Raw genomic sequence first — 25164 nt, 5'->3', positions numbered from 1 at the left:
TAATGAAAATAACCATATAACAAGGACTATAGAATGTGAATCATTTCCTCTGCTATAGTCCTGTGTAGTCATTAGCAGTCATTTACTTCTAAGTTCGTGATAAGATCACCCCACCCGCTTTACCCAAATGTCTAGTATATTTACCACACTATAAAAAGCAGAAGAGCTTTTGGCAGTTTTTTAAAGTTTTTTTTTTAAGCTTGAGTCTGATGCAGCACTCCACATAACCTTATTTGTGAAGCTCTTTTCATCAGTTTATTAACTTGAGTATACGCAAGCAGGTTTGAAGAAATGAATGGAATTTCGCTTCTTCTGCTAACCTGTCTGTGTACAGACCTAACAGGTAAGACATTTCATTAGTAATACAAGAGCTTTTAATAATGGTGTGGGAAATCCATCCAGTTCTGTTAACAGTGGTATTGTATTTTAAACTAAAATGATACACATCTACAAAGTGCATGCTATACTCTGATGATTTACTTTACAGTTTACTTTCAAATAATGATTGATTTGTTGATCTTAATTTTTGCAAAAGGATATACTGGTTATACAGTTGTAGACAAATTATTAACAATGTTTTACTGTGATGATGGAAAACTGACTTTCCCATAAGAAGATTCAACTGTTCCATGTAGATTAAAAATCAACAACAAAGCTGTAGGTATACAAAATAAAGCTCCATTGTATTCAAAGTCAAGAGGTTATTTTATCATGTTATCAGATGCACCGCCACTTACCACAAAAGGTACTATTTTATCTATTAATGTGCCTTTCTTAATGGGGGACTGAACGAAATGTCAAAATCAGCTAACCTTGTCATCAAGCAAGGGAACACAATGTCCACAAACAAAGTATGTGTCACCCCTTTTAATAAATGCAGAGTCCTAAAAATAAACAGGTACTCAATGGCATAAATCATTACAAGAAACCAAAAGCAAAACAGCCAGGTAAGGCTGAGGGTGGTTCATGGCTTTGTCGATTTTCACGTAGGAGCTCCTTCCTTCAGTCTGCTCTCTTCAGAATGAGACGTCTCAGGTTTATAGATAGTGGCTGGGCTGGAAGGAGCGGGGTCAGTTGTCCTCATTGGGTGGTTTCTCTGGGCTGTGGGTGAAGGAAGAGATAATGCCATCAGTGACAGAACCCCCTCGTGTCCCAGAGTGGTAGCGCTCACCTCTGATGAGCCGGGAAGGCGAGCCTCAGGTGTGTATGAGTGAGAGCTTGTTCTCCGTTATTTCTTGCCCGTCTCATTGTCTGTATTGCACCCCGCTTATTCAACCCTTGGAACCATTAAGGTGTGCTACTTGCTGACGGGGACTTTCTTTACTGTCCTCCCAGGTGGCGCAGTGGTAGTGCTGCTGCTTTGCAGTAAGGAGACTGTGGAAGATTGTGGGTTTGCTTCCCGGTTCCTCCCTGTGTGGATAGAGCTTTGAGTACTGAGAAAAGCGCTATATAAATGTAATGAATTATTATTACTTTCAGCCCCTTACTTCAACCAGATGTACCACAAACACAGGGCTGCTCAAAGTTGTCCCCTTGAGTACTTAACGGAACACAGTTAGGCAAGGAACAGAAATATCAAATGAAAATCTGGAGAACAGAATCAGGCATTAGGCTGAAACAAAACTTGGATGGCGTCATCCACATTTGGTTAAACAAGGACAATTTAGAGACATCAGGAATGATCAATCTTAACTTTTCAGCTCACTAGTAGTAAATAGCCAGAGACATTGATTTAAACTTTCACTGGTAGAAAATATAACAAATACAAAGAATTAGACAACCTGAGGGGGACCATGCAGTCTTCATTCAGTTCTAGAAGGCAGTTCCCAGATGGTCCTGTTGTAAAATGAAAAGAAAAAGATTTTTTACTGGACTGAGAACTCCTCATTATTGCCCAACAGCTAAACTGAAGCTAAAGCTCCATCAAAGTGTTCATTTTCTATCGTTAGTCGATAGACAAAAGCAAAGTGTTGTGGTCATGTGTTGCAAATGTTTGGCCATGTTATTGTGTATTACAATAATGATCATATAAATATATGCTGTAAACAAAAGACAATGTGTAATTACTATATATTAATCTAAAAAGAGATCGAGATCAGTGACATGCTGTGGGGTTTATGGCTGGTGAGGCACTGACTCCTTCAGAGTCAGATTTACAAATATATAAACCCAAAAGAGTAGCGTATTCACGATTCAACTGGCAGCATGCACATTGACTACTGGTTATTTTCCGTATCTCATCAGCACTCTTTACACACACATAGGTAAGGTGCATATTTGGATAAGAAAGAATGTTACATTTATAGTGGTGAGAGACACATTTGCTCTGCACACTCCATATGTTCTAAATTTGCCGTTGCAATTCCACAATTCATACTCATCAATACAAATGAAAGTATTGAGTGGTGTACAAAAAAAACAGATATTAATATCGCATTTTTTTTTCTTAGTCTGATCCTATTTTTTTATAAAATTGAAAACTGTTTATGGTTTTACATTTATTTGTCAATAAAGTCCATGCGCCTATCCTTCTCCACAAAAATCTCCATCACTTTCTTGTAAAAATCCTTCTTATTTTCCTTTAGTTAATAATCTTTTTCTTAGTCTTCATTCAGTCAGAACAAAAAATAAATGGACTGCTGCAGTGCACTTGACTTTCTGATATCGTTAACTTATTGGTGCCAAGAGCCTCTGCATAGAAGAACAGCAGCAACAGACACCTGTTGGGCTCACATGCACCCCCTTCAGTGCGGCACAGTACTGTCTGCCTCACCTTGTGCATTTTCACTGCGGTTTTCTGTCCGATCAGCAAGACTAAATATGTCCCACACGTTCATTAAAGATATTAGCCAGACTGCAGAAAGTCAGGGTGTATAATAAAAGTCTCTGCAAACATTATATTGGTGAAATACAGAGAGACAGCAACAGGCACGCGCCAGTTTGCATGTATCAACCCCATGTTTGAGGGAGAGTGCAGTCCGAGGGGAGGTGAGGCTTGTCGCTGCTGCACCTCATGTTTCATGCCTGTATTTGAACAGGAAGTGTGTAAATTCATTGATTTTGACTATAAAAATGATAAAAATTATTGGAACCATACAGAAAACAAATTTATAGCACAGACCAGTAGACGATTTTATTTTCTGCTATCATTATTAGTTTTTTACTTTTCATGATGACCCTCACCGGCCTCCCCTAACTGCACGTCCCTGATAGACATACTGGTTTATACAGATTTGTGAAAACTCCAGCTTCTGAAGGCTGTGGTCATTAGAAACAGGAGAGTCACACTCTAACTTACATTGTCCAGTAGGGCACCAAACCCTTTTCTGCTCATTTACAAGGCATAAGTGTAAGCTAGTGGTACTAATATTTAGCATTTACTTTGAAGCTTTATTTGGAGGCCAGGATTCAGTCTTGGTTTTTCTAGTGATCAGACTGTCAGTTTGGTCTCATCTTTTGTATTATACGTTATCAGGTAGAAGGTTGGGCGATGGTCTGGTAATCAAAATATTCTTATCACTAATTTTAATGGTGATGTCTGTTCACTCCTGTGTTAGTTGGGAAGGAAGCTACAGATAGGTGTTATGCTAAAGATAGGCCAGCTTCATACATTTTATGTGATATTCACGTGGTCTCTGCTCATTGACCACATTTCCTTTTTTGGTTGCTTTTCTTTAAATCTATTTTTCATTATACTGCATTCATGGGGGTTAGAGTTCAAAGAGCAAGCATTCAAGACAGAGGAACAGTGGAGATAGCAATTCCTTCACTTACCAAACCTGCTTAATTCATGACAGCATGACAAGGTGCTTGATCCTATCCTAGATTAAAAAAAAGTCTTACTGATACACTTAGTGACTTAATCTAACATGTAAAGTTATGAAGTATGGGAAGAAATCAAGGTAGCTGGAGACAAAGAGAACTTAAAATGTGTGCACTGGTAAGTGATTGACCCAGAATTTGGACCCTGTTTTGTAGTCCGGTAAAGCAGCTGCAGCGAGTTCATCTGACTCCAGTGCATGAATTAGTCAAACTACAATAGATTGTGAATGGCACTCATAAATCTAATTAGTATAAAACTGATCTAAAAGTGTAATGCTAATCCTGGTGTATGAATGGCAAGTCTTATGACAGGTAACATAGAAAGGCTTCAGTTAGTCTCAGAGTGTTTCAGTATAGCACTCTTCATTGAGTATAGACTCACAGCACTGTAACAAATTACAAAGGACTGGAATTACAAGTAACTTTGTGGTTTCACTTTGAGTTTACTTTGTAATGTTATATTCGTGAAGAAAGTCCTTAATTACTAGTCAAGTATTTTCAATTTAAAAAGAAAATAATCCTTCCTAATGGCATGTTTTACTTTTGCTTTGCTCTAAAACATGACACTGTTCATAGTAACATAACATAACATTTCATAATATTCTCAAACCTGTCTATTTGAATTTCATGTTCACATCAGACGGGTGGAGGAGGCAGTCCACCCCAGGTGGCACATTTTTGGGGGTGGCATTATTGGCCAAAAGGCTCAGTACAGTTTGTGTGTAAGCAGCAGTGTTCGGAAAACATCACTGATGAATGAAAAAAGTTAAATTCTCTTATTTTTATCCACAAATGTTTCAAAAATAATTTTCAGACTGTCCTTCTGTAACAGCATCAGACATAGTAGTTGAAATTTATGAGGCAATAACAAAAATAAGCATAATAATTTCCAGGAAGATAAATAACTAATTTAAAATGTATAATTTCATTTCATTATCAATCCAAATGCGTTCTTGCTCTGCGCAGAAAACATCCCCACCTATCACTTTGTACGCTACACTGGTTCTGGTTTTTACATCGGAATTGTATTAAACTAATAATTAGAACACGATTTATCAATGCGTCTATACTATATTCTTGTCTACGTAGTTTATGCTTATAAATAATTATATGTGAAAAAGTATTGCTGTTTCTCTATATATGAATAGATCTATGCAAATTTTTTCTTAATTTTTCTCTATACATCATTTTAATTTTCTGTTTAAATAGGTTAACATATTCAGACATGTTGAAGCACCGCCCCGCCCCGAAAGGCACGAACTCGAGCTACGCCACTGATTAGACAGTAAGGTTACATTTCTTTACTTATTCGTTCAGACGTGCAGTCATAAGGTGGAGCCTCATGTGTTCATCTGCTGGTTTTGTTAGGCAGATTTGTTGATTCAGGGGTTTTGAGTACTGAAATCTGTACCTCTTGTGGCTCTTTGTTATAAGTTCACTTAACAACACACGATTTACTTCAAATGCATATTTTGCAGTTCATATGTTCATGAATATAGCTGCCAGTTATCTCAGGTTTACATGAACTCCTACACTACCGTTGTAAATGACAGAGAGCTCACACAGCACCTGCAACAACTTATTGTTCAAATTTAACATTCGTCCACTGATATCTTCGAATATAACCCGATGTTACAGAAAGGTTTTTCCCTTGCATCAAATTATGTTTATTTTTAAAAAGTGCAATGTGCTCTCTGCACACATTTATATGTCTAACAGTCTTTTCAGGAGGCTTTTTCACTGTAAACAGTTCATTGTAAACTGAAGCTTGCTGTCAGTCAGATCAGGTTAACAAGAACACCTCTGATCTTTGCAGTTCAAAATCACCGCTCCTACTCTGAGTGCCACCTTCATGAGGCGTTGGACTGCTTTAGAAATGTGACACTCTGTAAGCCATCTAATTATTCCTGCCGAGTTTTAAGCAAAATTCACTCATGGTTGTCTCCAGACATACGAGGTGTGTCTATTAAATAACGAGACTGATTAAATGACTCACCTTTATTTATATGTTTTACAAATTTAATGCTTGTCCTCTTCAATATACTCCCCATTTGCACTAATACATTGCAGCAATCTTGTTTTCCACTGGTTGAAGGCATGGATCAAATCAATTTCTGTCAGCTGTTTTAACACATCTGCCATTTTCTTCTTTACAGCATCAACTGACTCAAAACGTGTCCCTTTAAGCACTGATTTAACTTTTGGGAAAAGATAAAAGTCGCACGGTGCTAAATCGGGCAAATATGGAGGATGTTCAAGTGTAGTAATGTGCCTGTTGGTCAAAAACTGCTTTATAGAAAGTGTTGTGTGAGCAGGCGCATTGTCCTGGTGAAGAATGAAATCATTTTCCCACAGTTGCAGCCGTTTTTTTCTGACTTTCTCTCTCGGCTTTATCAAAACTTCTTTTGTGCCACTCAAACACACGCACATGGGACAGGCAGTCATTCCCATAAGCTGTAGTAAGCGTTTGAAAACATTCTGTTGGTGTTTTGTGCAATTTTACTAAAAATTTCAAATTGACACGTTGTTCAACTGAACATCATACAGTGTTGTTGCTTGTTATGCAGGTTCAGACATGTTCAAAGTCACCACACATGCAGTTATAACCGGTTCTGACTGCTTTGTTTACTGGGTGGAATCACCATCTCGCTATTTGAAAGACATACAGTGGAACCTCGGGTCACGAAAATCTCGGACCACGTACAAATCGGATTACGACCAAAAGTTCACCAAACTTTTGCATCTGTTCACAACCACACACTCGGGTGACGAACAAGCCCTTTCGGTTTGTGCGCGCCGATGATTTCCGCACGTGTTCAGTCTCTCCCTGTGCATTCCCACGTCTGGCTTCAGCGAGACTACCTCCACCCCTCACATGAGAGAAGCTGCCATTCCCCATAAGATTAGACAGAGAACTACCTATATTTAGTCAAACATAAAGAAGCTTTGCTTTTCATTTGTTTCTTCTTTGTTTGTTTCCATGTTCTTATTCCTCCACTGTGTTTGTATTAAAACACTTAATCCCAGCCTTATACCCAATATTCTCTGGATTTGAGTTCAGGCAATGGATATGCATATTTGCGATATTTTGGGCTAATTCAATTATTTTATTCTTGGTTAGGATGGCACTCATTATTTTACAACACTTCCATAGTACAGAGGAAGATAGGCAAGGATTGTGTCATACAATGTGTCATATTTTTTTTTCTTTAATTACATACAGCTTGTACGGTCCGGAACGGATTAATTGTATTTACATACAATCCTATAGGGGAAATTACTTCGGGTCACAACCAATACGACCAGAGATATTTATTTATTTATTTATTTATTTATTTATTAAGCAACGTCAAGGCTGACCAAGGTCCTGTACAATAAAAACACAGCATATCAGACACACAAAACCAAAGGGAAAATGAAACAGAAACACATAAACACATAAGAACTGAAGAGATTCTTAATAAAAAATATACAGTTAGCCAACATCCCATACTCAGTTAAAAGCCAGAGAGTAAAAATGTGTTTTTAAAAATGATTTAAATACAGCTAGCAAAGGAGCCTGCCTAACGTGCAATGGCAAATTGTTCCAGAGTTTTGGGACTGCAACTGAAAAGGCTCGTTCACCTCAGAGTTTGCATCGTGCCATGGAAACACATAAAAGCATCTGGTCTGCTGACCTGAGAGAGTGAGACGGTACATAAGGGTACAGCAGTTCTGACAGATAAAAAGGGGCACAACCATTAAAAGATTTAAAAACAAATACATGAATCTTAAAATTAATTTGAAAACGAATTGGAAGCCAGTGAAGGGAAGCCAAAATCGGGGTAACATGCTCATGCTTTCTTGTGCCAGTTAAAAATCGAGCAGCAGCGTTTTGTACCAGCTGTAGGTGAGCAATGGAGGCCTGGCTAATTCCAAACAGAAGCACATTGCAGTAATCTGGACGAGATGTTATAAAAGCATGTATCACTGTTTCAAGGTTGCGCTTAGTCAAGACAGGCTTGATTTTTGACAGCCGCCTCAGCTGGAAAAAGCAAGATTTTACCACTGCGTTCACATGGCTGTCAAGTTTTAAAGTTGGATCCATTTTCACACCTAAATTTGTGATCGCGGTTTTCTCAAATTGAGCCACAGTGGAAAGGTCGATGCAGAGGGTTCCGCTGGTGCTATTGGATCTAAATAGCATAACTTCTGTTTTGTTCTCATTAAAAATTTGAAAATTTAATGCCATCCAACTCCTTATGTCATAAAGGCAGTCAAGCAGGGGCTGGACAGAACATGGACCTTGGCGCTTCAGAGGGAAATAAACCTGACAATCATCTGCATAAAGATGAAAGGAAATACCGTGTTTCTGAAAAATAGCACCGAGTGGCAGAAGGTATAAGGAGAACAGAAGAGGTCCCAGGATGGAGCCCTGTGGTACCCCACAGGGGAGGGCAAAAGAGGTGGAAGTAAAATCATCAATACTGACACAAAAACTTCTATCTGAGAGATAGGACCTAAACCATTGGAGAGCTGAACCTGTGATGCCCACCGACTGCTCCAGCCTGGAGATGAGGATCTCATGATCTATCGTGTCAAAGGCTGCTGTTAAATCCAAAAGCATAAGTAGTACACAGTCACCAGAGTCCACTGTTAAAAGAATATCATTAAAAACACTTAACAGAGAGGACTCAGTGCTGTGGTGAGTTTTAAACCCAGACTGGAACACTTCCAGAATTGCATGTTCGTCCAAAAAAGACTTCAGTTGGGTATATATAACTTTTTCCAAGAGTTTGGACAAAAAAGGTAGTTTGGAAATAGGCCTAAAGTTAGACATAACAGAGTGGTCCAGACCCGTTTTTTTAGCAGTGGTTGCACAACAGCATGTTTAAAACTTTTAGGCACCACACTAGAGGTTAAACTACTATTAATAATTGTAAGAATAGAAGGACCCAAGGTAGTAAATACCTCCTTAAGAAGACAAGGAGGGACAACATCAAAGGGGGAGCCAGATGGCTTCATACTGAAAATGAGCTGCTGTAAAGAGGGAAGAGTGACAGGCTCAAAATGGTCAAGCACAGCCAAACAGGGTATTAAAATGGATGGATCATGAGAAGGTGGTGAAATGAGGGCCCTAGGGCTTACAACCTTCTCCAAAAAAAAGTAAAGAAATATGTCGCAAGTTTCCCTAGAGGCTTCCAGAAAGACAGGTTCACGAACATTAAGTACAGAACTCAATGTGTTAAAAAGTACACAAGGGTTGTGAGAGTTGGAGCCAATAACTTCAGAAAAAATGTTTGATCTTGCAGCTTTCAAAACTTTCTGATAACATGACCAACTTTCTCTCAATATTTCAAAAGAAACCTACAACCTGTCCTTTTTCCACCTCCGCTCAGCTCTCCTGCACTCCCGTCTAAATGCACGGGTATTAGCATTTAACCACGGCTTGAAGCAGAGCTTTAGTTGCCTGCTTTTTAATGGTGCCACAGAGTCCAGAGCAGTTTGGCAAGCAGAATTAAATTGAAGTGTTATCTCCTCAGTATTGGAAGACACCGAGGGCTGTGAGGACACTTCGTAATTAAAAACAGCAGAAAACTGAGCAGCAGTGGAAGATTTCAGGTGCATAGGGAGGAACAAAATCAAATAAAACGGGCATATGGTCTGAAAATACTGCATCACCAATTTCCAGATTAAGAACAGATATACCGCGAGAAAAGACAAGATCCAGTGTATGCCCACATTCCTGAGTGGGACCAGTTACAGACTGAATTAGACTAAAAGAATCCATTAAATCTAAAAAGTCCTTCACCAAAGGCACCAAAGAGTTTTGGAACGAATTACGGTCGTGAACTGAGGTTCCACTGTACCCCATATATATTACCAGTAACGGCACACTGCATGATTAGCGTGCAGTGAATGCACTTGACTTAATCATTCATAGTTTTCATCCTCTTTCTCTGTATGTTTAGCATTCATTTGCTCAGAGGTTGATGCGCTTGCTGTTTCCTGAGCAGATCTTCTTTTTTCCATCCTAGCGGCCTGCTTCTTCTCTTCTTTCGTCGGCATCTTTTCGTGTTAAATCTGATTAAGTCAGTCTTTCATTTTTTACTTAAGCTGGCACTTAAGTCTTCAATCTGCCTCAAGAATGATCTAAGATATGAAGAGGTAGGGGAAGGTGGTAGGAATGAGAACGGAACCTGTATGCATGTGCCGCCCTGCTGTGTGCTACATAAAGTTGATTCTACAATAAAATAAAATAAAAATAAAAAGAGGAATAACCTTGGAGATCAATTATCATCCCGAAAGCAGACGTCGCGTACTGTATGTGTACCGAATTTTAGGTCAATGGGTCAAATGATTTGCGAACTACCAGTGATTTAAAATCCTGGACAGACAAACGAACAGCCACGGTAGCGTATTATATATAAAGATACGTCTGGCTTCAGCGAGACTACCTCCACCCCTCACATGAGAGAAGCTGCCATTCCTCACCAGATTAGACAGAGAACTACCTATATTTAATCAAACATAAAGAAGCTTTGCTTTTCATTTGTTTCTTCTTTGTTTGTTTCCATGTTCTTATTCCTCCACTGTGTCTGTATTAAAACACTTAATCCTGGCCTTACACCCAATATTCTCTGGATTTGAGTTCAGGCAATGGATATGCATATTTGCGATATTTTGGGCTAATTCAACTATTTTATTCTTGGTTAGGATGGCACTTATTATTTTACAACACTTCCATAGTACAGAGGAAGATAGGCAAGGATTCTGTCATATAACGTGTCATATTTTTTTTCTTTAATTACAGGAGCAAAAACATCAAATGAAACAAATGCAAAAGGTAAGGTTGTCTGATAATGTTAATATAGAAAAAAAGAGAAAAGAGTTCTTATTTTTATTTTGCATATTTAAAATTGCAGTAACAAAGCAAAGTGAAGCATTTCATGAGTTATTCGGCTAATCAGGATTGCCAAATTTGATATAAGCTGAAGTTTGTGGTGTCTTTTTAGAGAGCAAGAAAATGTAGGGAAAAGCCCCATATGTTGGTAAGTTAAACGAATTGCATTGGCATCTTAGTGGCTGACACTTACTCTGATAAATGAAAGGTTCATTACAACCCAGTTTATAGAGAGATAGTGGGAGTACACCTGAGCACCCTGCTAAAAGAGTAGTGTGTGCATGTCATTGATATGAAAGCTTCATGAACACAAGGAGAATCAGATGCTTCAGAGATTTGTGATGTGACCCAGGATTTGAATCCACAAGTGCAGAATTATAAAGTAGCAATGCTAGCCATTGCCCACCCTTAAAATCTTTACCCTTGATTAATTTTACTGTAATGCTGAGAGCTGAAATTTACTGATAATAAGCCCTTTCATGCAGTTAGTGAAAGGCCGTGTCAGCATGTGTGTGCAAAAGAAAAAAAAACAGGAAATGAAGGAATTGATACCATTGACTGGCCAACATGCTCACCTCACCTAAATCCAATAGAACACCTCTGGGACATTATGTTTTGGTCCACCCAACGCCGCCAGGTTGCGCCTAAGACTGTCCAGGAGCTCAGTGATGCCCTGGTCCAGATCTGGAAGGAGATCCCCCAGGACACCATCTGTCATCTCAATAGGAGCAGGCCCGGACGTTGTCAGGAATTCAAACAAGCACGTGGTGGCCATATAAACTACTGAGTACGATTTTGAGTTGCTGCAATGAAACCTGCCGCATAATTTTTTCACTTTGATTTTCGGGGTGTCTTTGAATTCAGCCCTCTGTAGGTTGATCATTTTCATTTCCATCAAACGATGTGGCATCCTTTCGTTCCTAACACATTACCCAGTCATACCCATATCAGTAGAGATATCCAGCAGGATTTTTTCCCGTTGAGATCTGATGTGTTTTCAAAGTGTTCCTTTATTTTTTTTAACAGTTTATATATATATATATATATATATATATATATATATATATATATATATATATATATATATATATATATATATATGATCACACCAAATATTAATTTGAGTTGTATTTTCTACTGAGTATTGCTGTTTATAAAAATGTTTTAATTTTTTAATCTTTTTGCTTTTGCTTAACAGATTTTGTTGACTTGTGCCCAACACTTTTGCACAGTATGTTAATGTTAGTAAAAAATATTTAATAAATACTTGTTCATATACTGTATGCAGTGTGTGTCAGAAACTATTACCCTCAGTTTGTAAAAAAACATGAATAATAGAGGCTCAGCAGACATTGAAGGAACCATTTCACTGTATTCTGTACAGGTGGCCACAGACTCTAACATAGTTGTCACTTTAGTTAATCTCATTAAAGTTATTTTGTTACTTCGCTTCATGTATTTGTTTCTTCTAGGTAAATTCTACACCGGAAAAGTAATTGTTGTTCACTGTAAGTAATATGTCTCTTAATATTTATTTTTGACCAATAAATAAAGGATTCAATATTTGTTTTAGATAGATACTTTATTAATAGATAATTTATTAATCCCAAGGAGGAATTCACATACTCCAGCAGCAGCATACTGATAAAAAACAATATTAAATTAAAGAGTGATAACAATGAAGGTATAACAGACAATAACTTTGAATAATGTTAACGTTTACCCCGGTGGAACTGAAGAGTTGCATAGTGTGGGGGAGGAGCGATCTCCTCAGTCTGTCAGTGGAGCAGGACAGTGATGGCAGTCTGTCGCTGAAGCTGCTCCTCAGTCTGGAGATGATCCTGTTCAGTGGATGAAGTGGATTCTCCATTATTGACAGGAGCCTGCTCAGTGCCCATCGCTCTGCCACAGATGTCAAACTGTCCAGCTCCGTGCCTACAATAGAGCCTGCCTTCCTCACCCGTTTGTCTGGAGTCAACCTCACCTTCTTTTTTTTTGTTCATTTCAGTATTGCAATAAACATAGCAAACTAATTAATGAATGCAGCATCATATCTGTGGGAATAACTTTCAACTGATACTGCAGTTAACAAACATGAATTCCAAATTTTTACAAGGCGTATTCTATACTAGCAAAATACCCGCGCTTCACAGCGGCAAAGTACTGCCTTAAAATTTTTATTAAAAAGAAAAGTAAACCTTTTTAAACTGAGGGAAAATATACCAATAATTATTTGTTAAGGATCTCTTTGTATACCACATTGTCAGTTCGGCCCTCCGGTTATAATATGACCAAGCTGTGCGCTGAGCTTACTCTTGAGCATGCAACGTACAGTTGGCCATGTGAACAGTAATCTTGTCTCAAATCTCACAGCTTGGATTGCTGCTGTCATAATCGGTTTCAGTTTCATCGTTTGTTTCAATTACGACAGTATTTGCAGGATTTGTTGTGTTGAAGTGACATTCGGCATCTGTCAAGCGTTGTAAGCATACAACCGGTTTTATCGATAACTTCACATCCAGCTTTTGAGAGTTTAAACATTCATAAACATCAAAGTGTCCACTACTGAAATCATCACCTGTGAATCAAAGATGTTTAAGAGGCATTGGCGGTTGTCCAAAGGTGTAGAATATTTGGCCATTTCAGTACACTTGAAAGTGACAACTGAACAATTCAGTGGCAGCCATCAACTCACATGCAGATCCACAGGTGAAGGGCTTAAGCATTTAACTCTTCTAGTGCTCCTGTGTAGTATAATTATCTCCTGTACCATCATCAGTCCACACCTTGAACCTGTCCCAGTCATTCAATACATGAGACACAATGTTCCTCTGGCTATCAAGGAAGGGGGAAGCATGACGTCAGGAGTACAGAGCTGGACGGGGCCCTCCTCACTGTCCTGTTTCACTAATACACGGGCGAAGCCGCGTGGAATGGCTAGTGCAGTATAAATGTGGAATGTAATTGAGTGTTTTGGGGTCACAAACGGGAAATGTAATCCTTCATTTGGGTTAAGCACTGGCATACGTGTCCTCCACATTGTTGTTTACATTTATGTTGGTGACTCCACAGAACTGGACTGCACATACGTACTGCTAAAGCTGCTAGAAGCAGTGATACCAACCCTCTCCTGACTATCTGTAGGGTCATTCTCATTAGTCATTAGTCTCAAATTCACTATTTACAGCTTATTCAAATTATAATGTTAGTTCATTTTTTAAATGACAGTTATAGTTTTCATCTCTCTTGTTTTTTTTTTTTTTCTTTGCTGCTCCATAGGTCTCTTGTTTTGAATGACCGTCCATGTGAACTATTGTTTTTTGCAGCACAGTAACACATCAAAAATATGATCTCATAAAAGTGACACTTGTTTTGATCATGCTAAACTCACATCAACCAACCAGGGCTCATATTTTTCTTTTAGAGGTTTTTTTATTTAAATCTTATTGGATAGGTTTACAAAGGTAAGACTCGAAATGGGGTTAAGGGTGTGCACTGGATGGTTGATTTCTAGGAGAGCCTGTACCGTCAGGGAAAATTTCATGATTGTTTTCTTATTTTGGAAAAGAGATATCAACAAGGAGCAATCACAGTTTTCAGTTTCGGTTAGGTTGGAAAGCAGTAGGCTGGGAGGACAAAGTGGCTGCCAGTTTCTGCTCCACCCCACTTCTTAATTAGAAGTGATAATAATAATAATTCTTTGCATTTATATAGCACTTTTCTCACTACTCAAACCACTCAGCAATTGCAGGTTAAGGGCCTCGGTCAAGGGCCCAACAGAGCAGAGACCCTTTTGGCATTTACAGGATTCAAACTGGCAACCTTCCGATTGCCAGTGCAGATCCCTAGCCTCAGAGCCACCACTCTGCCTCAAAGTGGTGTCTTTTTAATTAGAATAATTAGAAGTGATGTATTGCTGCAAAAAACTAGCACTTTTTTCTTTCTTTTTATATTACATGCTTACCAAAATTCAAACCCTTCAATTCTAAAGCTTTTTATTGTGCTTTATGTGTGACAGAATGGTCACATTCTGGAGAGTGACAAAAATGAGCAAGCACTCATAAAATGCAAAAGAATGTGAATGTGTTTTCACAGAATGATACCTAGTCATACTGGTGTCTTCTTGTGCCACACTGGCTGCCTTTGGCTAGAGTGGCTACTGTTTACCTGACCCCTGACTTTTAAACTGCTCTAAAGTGTGAACTTGTCTCCTTCCCTGTTTCCTTGTATACCCTAGGCTTTTCAGGACCTATGATACATTGTTAAGAAGGCAGGCTCTATTGTAGGATTAAAGTTGGACAGTTTAACATCTGTGGCAGAGAGACGGGCACTAAGCAAACTCCTGTCAATCATGAATAATCCACTGCATCCACTTAACAGTGTCATCTCCAGACAGAGGAGTAGCTTCAGTGACAGACTTTTGTCACTGTCCTGCTTCACTGACAGACTGAGGAGATCGTTCCTCCCCCACACTATGCGACTCTTCAATTCCACCCGGGGGAGTAAATGCTAACATTAATTTTTTTTTTTTTTTCATTTTTATTACTATTTAATTTAATATTGTTTCCTGTATCAGTATACTGCTGCTGGATTATGTGAATTTTCCCTTGGGATTAATAAAGTATCTATCTATCTATCTATCTATCTATCTATCTATCTATCTATCTATCTATCTATCTATCTATCTATCTATCTATCTATCTATCTATCTATCTATCTATTTGGCTGAGCAACAAATAAACAGGTGGTTTTGAACAGAAAGATGTTTCATTTTTCTTCTGCATAGAGACAGAAGTGTTTATTCTTTGAAGAAAATAGGATATAATGTACTGTATCTTGTGGGTAAAACTATAGTGTATTTTACTTCATCTTTCATTTAACTCTGTCTCCTCATTTATAAATAATATTTGTGTTTTTTTTTTTCTTTCTCTCTCTCTTTCTTCCTTTCCCTTTTAGGGTCCCCTGCAGTGTGGTACCGCTACTTTTTATTCACAGTCTGGATGTTAGATATTATACTTATCTTTGTAAATATGCGCATAATGTTGGATTTAGCCAAGTATCAACAAGCTTGTGGGCATTTGAAATATTTCACATCAATAAATGTAATAGATGCCTGAAAGTAAAACAAAAGGTTTTTAGTGTTAAAGGAAAAGTTAAAGAATGGCTAAACCAACTCAAAAAATAAAAAAGTTAAATAAATGTTGACTTCTAATTGTTTTTTTTACATATAAATGAATTAAGCGTCAACAGAGTGGTACTGATACCCAACAGTTACAGTGTTAATGTTTCAGCCAGCCTGGTCACTGTCTCTGTCAACCTACAGAAGGATGAATTCAAAGACACCCAGAAAATCAAAGTGAAAAAATGATACGGCAGGCAGGCAAGTCCATTTTGCCGAAATTTCATTGCAGCAACTCCAAATCGTACTCAGTAGTTTGTATGGTTCCCACGTTCTTGTATGCATGCCTGACAACGTCAGGCCTGCTCCTAACGAGATGACAGATGGTGCCCTGGAGGATCTCTTCCCAGATTTGGACCGGGGCCTCACTGAGCTCCTGGACAGTCTGAGGTGCAACCTGGTCACGCCGGATGGACCAAAACATAATGTCCCAGAGGTGTTCTATTGGATTTAGGTCAGGCGAGCATGGGGGCCAGTCAATGGTATCAATTCCTTCATCCTCCAGGAACTGCCTGCATACTCACCACATGAGGCCAGGCATTGTCGTGCACCAGGAGGAACCCAGGACCCACTGCACCAGCATAGGGACTGACAATGGGTCCAAGGATTTCATCCTGATACCTAATGGCAGTCATGGTGCTATTGTCTAGCCTGTAGACGTCTGTGCATCCCTCCATGGATATGCCTCCCCAGACCATCACTGACATACCACCAAACCGGTCATGCTGAACGATGCTACAGGCAGCATAACGTTCTCCACAGCTTCTCCAGACCCTGTCACGTCTGTCACGTGGTCAGAGTGAACCTGCTCTCATCTGTGAAAAGTACAGGGTGCCAGTGGTGGACCTGCCAATTCTGGTATTCTATGGCAAATGACAATCGAGCTCCACGGTGCTGGGTAGTGAGCAAAGGGCCCACTTGAGGACGTCGGGCCCTCAGGCCACCCTCATGATGTCGGTTTCTGATTGTTTGGTCAGAGACTTTCACACCAGTGGTCTGCTGGAGGTCATTCTCTGGGGCTCTGGCAGTGCTCATTCTGTTCCTCCTTGCCCAAAAGAGCAGATACCGGTCCTGCTGATGGTTTAAGGACCTTCTACAGCCCTCTCCAGCTCTCCTAGAATAGCCACCTGTCTCCTGGAATCTCCTCCATACCCTTGAGACTGTGCTGGGAGACACAGCAAACTTTCTGGCAATGGCACGTATTGATGTGCCATCCTGGAGAACTTGGACTACCTGTGCAACCTCTGTAGGGTATCACCTCATGCTACCTGTAGTGACACTGACCGTAGTCAAATGCAAAACTAGTGAAAAACAGTCAGAAAAGATGAGGAGGGAAAAATGTCAGTGGCCTCCACCTGTTAAACCATTCCTGTTTTGGGGGTCGTCTCATTGTTGCCCCTCTAATGCACCTGATGTTAATTTCAGTAACACCAAAGCAGTGAAACTGATTAACAACCCCCTCTGCTACTTAACTGACCAGATTAATATCCCAGAAGTTTCATTGACTTGAAGCTATACTCTGATTAAAAAATGCTCCTTTAATTTTTGAGCAGTATATATATAGTGACGGACTAGCTGGGGCCACTTCCCTGCCAGAGAACTAGATGTCAGCCCCCCTGGGTTCCATGCATACATGGCTCTATGGGAGTTGGAGTTTAGTACAGCCATGTTGGATTCTGTGGGGGCCACCAGGGAAAGCTGCAAAGCTCTACTTTGGGTTACCACCACACCTGGAAATACTTTCAGATAATGCTGAAGTGCTCCCAGGTGCAGCATAAAAGGGACCTCTTCACTTCACTCGAGCGAGTCAGAGTTGGGAGGAAGAGGGAGGAAGCTTGGCAGAGGAGGAGGAGGAGGACAAGGACAAGGACAAGAAGAACAGAAATGGAATTGTGCGCTGTATATTGTGCTTCATTGTACTGTGTTTGCTGTAGGGGGAATGAAGGGAAGGTATTTCCCCCTTGTAAATAAAATGTGTGTGTTGCTGGACTAGTGCCTAGTGTCTGTCTGTATCAAATTTGGGTAGCAGGTGTGCCCCCTGGAGGCCATTATATATATATATATATATATATATATATATATATATATATATATATATATATATGGGGCGGCACGGAGGTGCCGTGGGTAGCGCTGCTGCCTCGCAATTAGAAGACTTGAGTTCGCTTCCTGGATCCACCGTGCATGGAGTTTGCATGTTCTCCCTGTGTATGTGTGGGTTTCTTCCGGGTAATCTGGTTTCCTCCCACAGTCCAAAGACATGCAGGTTAGGTGCATTGGTGAATTTAAATTGTCCTTGGTGTGTGTGTTTGTGTGTGTGCGCCCTGCGGTGGGCTGGTGCCCTGCCCAGGGTTTATTTCCTGCCTTGCAACCTGTGTTGGCTGGGATTGGCTCCAGCATACCCCCATGACCCTGTAGTTAGGATATAGTGGGTTGGATAATGGATGGATATATATATATATATATATATATATATATATATATATATATATATATATATATATATATATATATATATGGTGAACATTTTTTGCTAATTAAATCATAACTTGCTAAGTTCTTATTTTTTTGTGTTCCTTTTTAATGATTCAGTGTTAATTGATTTTCTTAAGACATTTTCATTATATTTAAATGGTTTCATATTTTACAAATACTGTATATTTGAGTAATTTATTTATTTACTTATTTATTTTTGCCTCTTATGTTGTTATCGACAAGCAAGCTGTATAATTTGTTTTTTGTACATTATAAGTGGATTCTTGTCCAAGAATGGTTTCTCATCTGCACTCAATACTAACAGGAAGGCCTTCAGTCTACTTTGTCTCTGCATTCAAAAAGGAAAGGTTGGGCAAATAAACTAATGCATTATTTAGGCAGATTTTACCAATGAATAATACATAGAAGAAAACCCAAATCTGCAACAAGCAGGTATGTACTCTCAGTAGGACTAATGGATAAACACATAATTACTACCTGGAATAAAATGAGGACCCATGAAGATAAGCAATCCCGTCAGCTGCTCCACCATGTACTGTATTCTATTGACCCATTGTTGCTGCAGCTGATGAAATGCTGCCACCTAGTGAAATAATAGAAGCTTTTGAAAATAATTTCTTATGCACTTCAAATGACACAGTGCACAAACCTGATTAAGAAATCATTTATGCAGCCTTCTAGAATTATATATATATTTAAAAAACTTATTTCCAAGTAACATGCAAAAAATGTGGATGTACTGGGTATTCAGTTAGACATAAATGTCATCTTCAAAAGTGATTGGAATCTGCAACAAACTGTCATGCTTTAAAGAAAATTACCTGTCATCCTTAAAGAGAAAAGTGAATGATAATGTTGAAGTAGTGGAAGTCCTCACTACTCTGATTAGGTGATTGGTGTAACCTTTGATACCTTGTCACTGAAAATCCAAACTCTAACCTGACTAACAAGTTGCACCACTTGGTTTATATATACAGTATATATATACAGTATATATATATATATATATTTGTCTGTTTGTTTGATGACTCCTGCTCCTTGTCTTTAGTGGTTTAATCTGTATATTCCGGTAATGCCTCCTCTCTTTTATAAAGACTGTAAATTTTTTTGAATTGTTGCTGTCCGGTCAGTTGTTGCTTCCCAAAACTGCACGTGGAGTAAGTGGTAATTAAAGAAAAGCCAATGTTTACCTTACTTTAATATGTCACTTTTTAATTTACACAGCCATGTCTGTCCTTTTCAGGCAGAAACACGTTACCATTTATGTGCAGGTTGTTAGAAGTTATAATGAGGCTGCATTTGAAAATGTTACTGAACATGTTAATGAATGACAAACATGATGCAGCATTTTCTTTGTATTACTCTGCTTAGGAGCTTCATGTTGTTTAGGAATAGTGACTGAATAGAAAAGAAAAACGATAAATAAAAAAGGTGTATTTTCTTTCCATTTTGATTGTATATTTTGGGCAGCACAGTGACACAGTGCCAGAGTTGTGGGTTCAAATGTTAGCCTGTCTATGTGGAGTCTGCATGTTCTCCCCATGCCTGTATTGGTTTTTCTGATGGTCTGCTGTCAGCTTTATGTTAGTGCCTAATAGTGAGTGTGTTTGTGTGTCTCCTGTGATGGACTGGCACCTCATCCAGGATTGGTTTCTGCCTTCCACTCATTGCATCCCCAGCAACTTCTGGACTGTGGACTTCCTGTGTTTCTCCTCAGTTCAGAGGTTTGGGAGAATAAATGAAATGGATTGGTTTCTACCTTGTGCCAGTAACTACATTAGTGAGTTCAAAGATGAATTTATTTTTCATGTCAGACTTTATTTCTAATTTATGAGAAAATATTTTATTGAAATTGCTGTTACTTCATAAACTGCAAAGTAAAAACTACACTTTCACCCTTTGCAGAAATAATATTTTAAATGAGATTGCCTCTTCATGATTCCAAACTGGAAAATGTAGGCATAGGAAGATATGGAACGATGAATGGATGTGTTGGGTTTAAACTTTAAAGTAATATTTATTTATTCATTTTTCAAAACTATGTATTTCAGTACCAGGTTTTTGAATAGACAGGGCCTATCTTAGCAGCATCTGGCACACAGTAAAAACTAGTTGTTGCAAGGATGCCAGACCATCATAATACCCTAACAAACACACCCATTCTAACTAAGGTCCACTCTAGCACTTTTAATTAACCTGACCTTAATGTCTTTTAAGATATGTGGGTAGACACTGTAGTGCCCTAAGACATCCCAAAGAAACATGGGGATCAACTGCTAAATCCATACTGGTGGAGAAGAATAGTGTTGTGAAGTCATTTTCTTACCACGGAGGCTGTAGAGCTAACCAGTGTGCCATCATGCTATCCATCCAATTTTGAAAATTTCCTTATTATTTTCTTACTCTGGAAAACACACATGGACAAGGAAGAGTCACGGTTTTCTGTTGGGGATAAGCTGATTATAGCAGTATTGTGTACAGGAAAGGTGTTGTCTGCTGGAGGGCACAAGTTGCTGCTGATTTCTTTATCCAGCCGTTTCTTATTTAGAAGTCAGTAAATCTTGCATGTTTTCTTCATTATACATTTCTTACTTATTATAATTCAGAGTCAATGACAGCTTCTTTTAACTCAGTTGAATCCCCTTTTTATTAACCAGTTTCCAGTTAAAGTTCTTTATATTTGCATGATCATGGCATGCTCTCATTTGCCTCTGACATTTTCTTTGTTAGGTGTGCCTGTATGTAGTTATTTAAAGAAAAATAGAAGGCCTGTCCACAAGGAGCTTACAATCAGGACAATTCAAGTATGAGTTCTAAAATGAAGTTAAATCCAAGCAGTAAACCCCACTTTACAAAATAACACCCCTGCTTTCAGAGCTATGCTTATGACAATAAACAAAGTTGGAAATAATTTTATTGCAGGTTTGTGATCCTATGTTGTGGAACTTAGAAATGGGGTAGAAAAAAAAAGGAAAAGGTCAATTATTTTGTCTTTTATCAGAAAGAGTCATCATAAATACCAGAAAAATTAAACATTCTGAGTCTGTCATTGATTTCCTGCATTCATTTTACATGGGATTGGACTGATTTGTTATCTTTTCCTAACAGTAATGTGTGTTTGATGGTTATATTTTAACTCTTCAATTGTAATGCATATTTCTGTAATAAAAAAATTATAAAAAGAGAAGGAGACTATAGTGATATCTGACTATGGCCAGCTGGGGCTGTTTGGCAATGAAATGTACACAAGTCAACAAGAACAATAAATTGAACTAAAAAGAAGTTTCTGTGGAGACAAAATTGTGTTTCTTGATAATCCTAACTGGGACAGCATGAATAATATATGTATTGAAATCAAAAATGCAGGAAATGTGAGGAGAAATAATAGCAAAGACCAGCATTTTTTAAATGTAAAAATTGTGACTGATTTAGAATGCAGAGCTGAACAAGTGCAGGCTTTGTGAAAAAAAACAATGTACTGTAAGTGTTTAAAGATTGCTCTCTATTTGAAAACATTACAAGAACAAAGGGTGTGATAGCATTTCTGGGTTTGGGGCCAGAGGAGTAAAATGAGAAAGCAGAAGTGCAGAATTTGGGTAAATGAGAATGAAAAGAGCTCAGAAAAGACAAAGCATCTAGAGAGTTTCTGAAAATGACTAAAGATGCATGTACTGGAGACGGGGTCAAGGCAGCACAGCTGTAAAGGATAAAGGAAGTAAAGGAGATTGGAGATGAAGACAGAGAAGAAAGTGAACGGAAAAGCAGCTGGATGCAATCTGACTTTTTAAATGGATACAAAAACAGACAAAATGTGTATAATATGGAGATGAGCCAGAGGAATGCTACTGTCAAAGATAAGTACTGCTGTATATAGATGTTTTTTGGAAAGGATACATTAAGAGTAAAACAAAATGTTTAACTGATGCTAGGAGCACATTATAAAAATGTTATTAAAAGTTCAAAATTGTCCAGTGGTCTGTAATACTCAGACATGGACAAGCCAGCCTAATGATCAATGTGTGGTATGCCAAAGGCCAGTGTGTCCTAGGGCATCAAATCTATCCTTATACAACTCCAGTTAAATAAGTCCACCTAATAATACATAACAAAGCTTGGTGTATCAAATTACACCCTAACTGTAGTCATCTTTATCATTTTTGAACAGGAATAAAGGAATGAAGTAAACCAAACAATATGAACTCTACCAAACATATTATTTTGCCTGTTACGTATATTCCAAAACTATGATTTTCTCTGGAATCAATCCTCATGTAAGTGTCATCATTTGAAAAGCTTTCAATGGATTCTTTTTCACGTAGTAAGGCACCAATTTTATTTAATGCTGTTTTAGATAACTGTGTCTTTTAAGCATATTTATGAACAGATTATACTGTATTAACACAAATGTACACTTAATAAATATGAAGCCTTCACCAAAAAGTGACATACAGCATTAATCTATATTAAAATGAATAATGACATGTAACATTCTGAACATACTGTATCATAGAGGAAAAGGTAAAAATGATGATGAAAAGCATTTAGTTCTTTTATTGTTAATCTTAAGTATTCTTGTTTTGACTAAATGACCACTGGTCAAAGTTGGTTGCAACTGTCTACTTTCTAGAGGTTATCAGAGCCTTGGGTTTAGGTAACACAGTCCTAAAAGGTTATTCTGACAACTTAAAGATCCCAGAGTAGCTAAAACTCTTGATTAGTAACATGATAATACCATATACTGTAAGCAAACACTGGCACTAGCAGTGGAAGTTAGCCAAGCTTAAAATGGCTAGATCTTCTAAAGAAAACCATACATTCATAAAATCTGCACCAAAGGTTTGGAAAGCTATGACTTACCACATTAGGTAGACTTTGAATTGTCTAACCTGCTTAGTCCTGAACAGACTTTGCTTGCATTGGCTGCTGCAGCCTATCCCAGCTAGCATAGGGCGCAGGGCACAAACAAACCATGGACAGGGCACTGATCCATCACAGAGCAAACACACACACACCAACCAAACACCAGGGCCAGTTTAGTACCGCCATTCTACCTAACCTGCATGTCTTTGGGCTGTGGGAGGAAACCACACAAGGAGGACCTGGGATGTGAATCCTGGTCTCATTACGGTGAGGCAGCAGTGGTACCACTGCACCTCTGTGCTGCCGTACTATGAATTAGCTTTATGGTTAATTATTTAGATCAAGATGGAAAACTAGAGGTAACCCACAGAGTGCAGTGGGGATGGAACAATTGGAAGAAGGTTTGAGGAGTGTTATGTGAGCAGAGGTAGGTTAAGGGTTAAGGTTTTTAGATGTATGATGTATGGAGCTGAGACATAAGCAGTAACGGGAGCACAGGAGAAGAAGTTAGATATGCCAGAAATGAGAATGTTGAGATGGATGTGTGGAGTTAAAAAAAGAACAGAATAAGAAATGAGCCATTTGGAGGAACAACAAAAGTGGGAGAGACACCTAAGAAAGTACAGGAAAGTAGATTGAAGTGATATGGACATGTGATGAGAAGAGACAATAAATATGTGGGCAAAAGAGTGATGGGAATAGAAGTACATGTCAGGTCAGCTTGGGGGGCATGCATTGGTACAGTGTGTTGCCACACCCACCACATGATGAAACAGTTTGGGATCCTGGTTGGAAACCCCCAGGGCAGACACACAGTCCAGTCCCACCCTCCGGAAATGACCATCTATTTGCCACAGCCAGGTGTTATGTGGGTGTCCCTTTACAGGTGAAGAAAAAATGACAGAGGCCGAATTGGACATGAAATGATAATGTCAAAGAAAATTTGAAGGGAAAGGGTCTAACTGAGGAGCAGGTGCAGGACCAGACTGTATGGAGAAGGTTAATCAAGCACATCAACCCCAAATAGACATGGGAAAAAATAAAGAGAAAGATTTATTGATTTATTATTTTTGCTTTGCTGGAAAAGAACATAATTCTTGCCCTTAGGGTCTGATGTCTGACTACCATTTCCCTAGGTGGATGAATAAATTATCTTTCTATCTATCCAGTTACAGGCACTATACCAAAAACGAGCATTTAGGGTTTTGGTACATTGCAGACAGTATTTTTACATGCACTTTTCCTGTCTTAGCCTGTGTAAAAGGCAAGCACCACGTTACATTTGTAAAATGAATACATGTGGACCTATATTATATTAATGCAACCTTTGCAGAAACTCATTTCAGAATTATTTCAAATGCTTAAAAGCATACAAAAATTGTGGGAAGAAAAACACTGGGCACACACTGGACATTATACAAACTTTGCACAAGCAGCAAAACAGAAATGGAACAGAAACAATGGCAATTGAATCCGTTACACTGCAGCCCTAATCGCTGCACCACCGTACCATCTTTTACAGTTATAAATGTACTGGAGAACCAGAGGGCCGGCTCCCATCATGCACGATTACACTGCATGCATTAAACAGGAATTTTTTTAATCTTTCTGCTCGGCATATGAGTAGAAGATTTCTTAATATGGCAATAGTGGATATATTTACATTCTGAACCATTTTGCCTTTAAACGTTTTAATAATGGTTGGTTTTCTACTGGCATTTATGGCTGCAGCGTCCCACATGACTGGGTGACATTGGCCATTGAGGGAAGGAGGTTTGTGAGTGTCGCACACAGAACTGTGCTGCTGTGAATTAACTCCTTTAAATTATTCCCGGATTTTTTCTTTCTTAAAACGAGCGTTTATTTCGCTACGGTACCTCTAATGGCTAAGAATATATCATTCCCGATATAGTGTATGTTTTAA

The sequence above is a fragment of the Polypterus senegalus genome, chromosome 15, assembly GCF_016835505.1.
Source record: "Polypterus senegalus isolate Bchr_013 chromosome 15, ASM1683550v1, whole genome shotgun sequence".
Lineage (NCBI taxonomy): Eukaryota > Metazoa > Chordata > Cladistia > Polypteriformes > Polypteridae > Polypterus > Polypterus senegalus.
Note: the sequence above shows the minus strand (reverse complement) of the source record.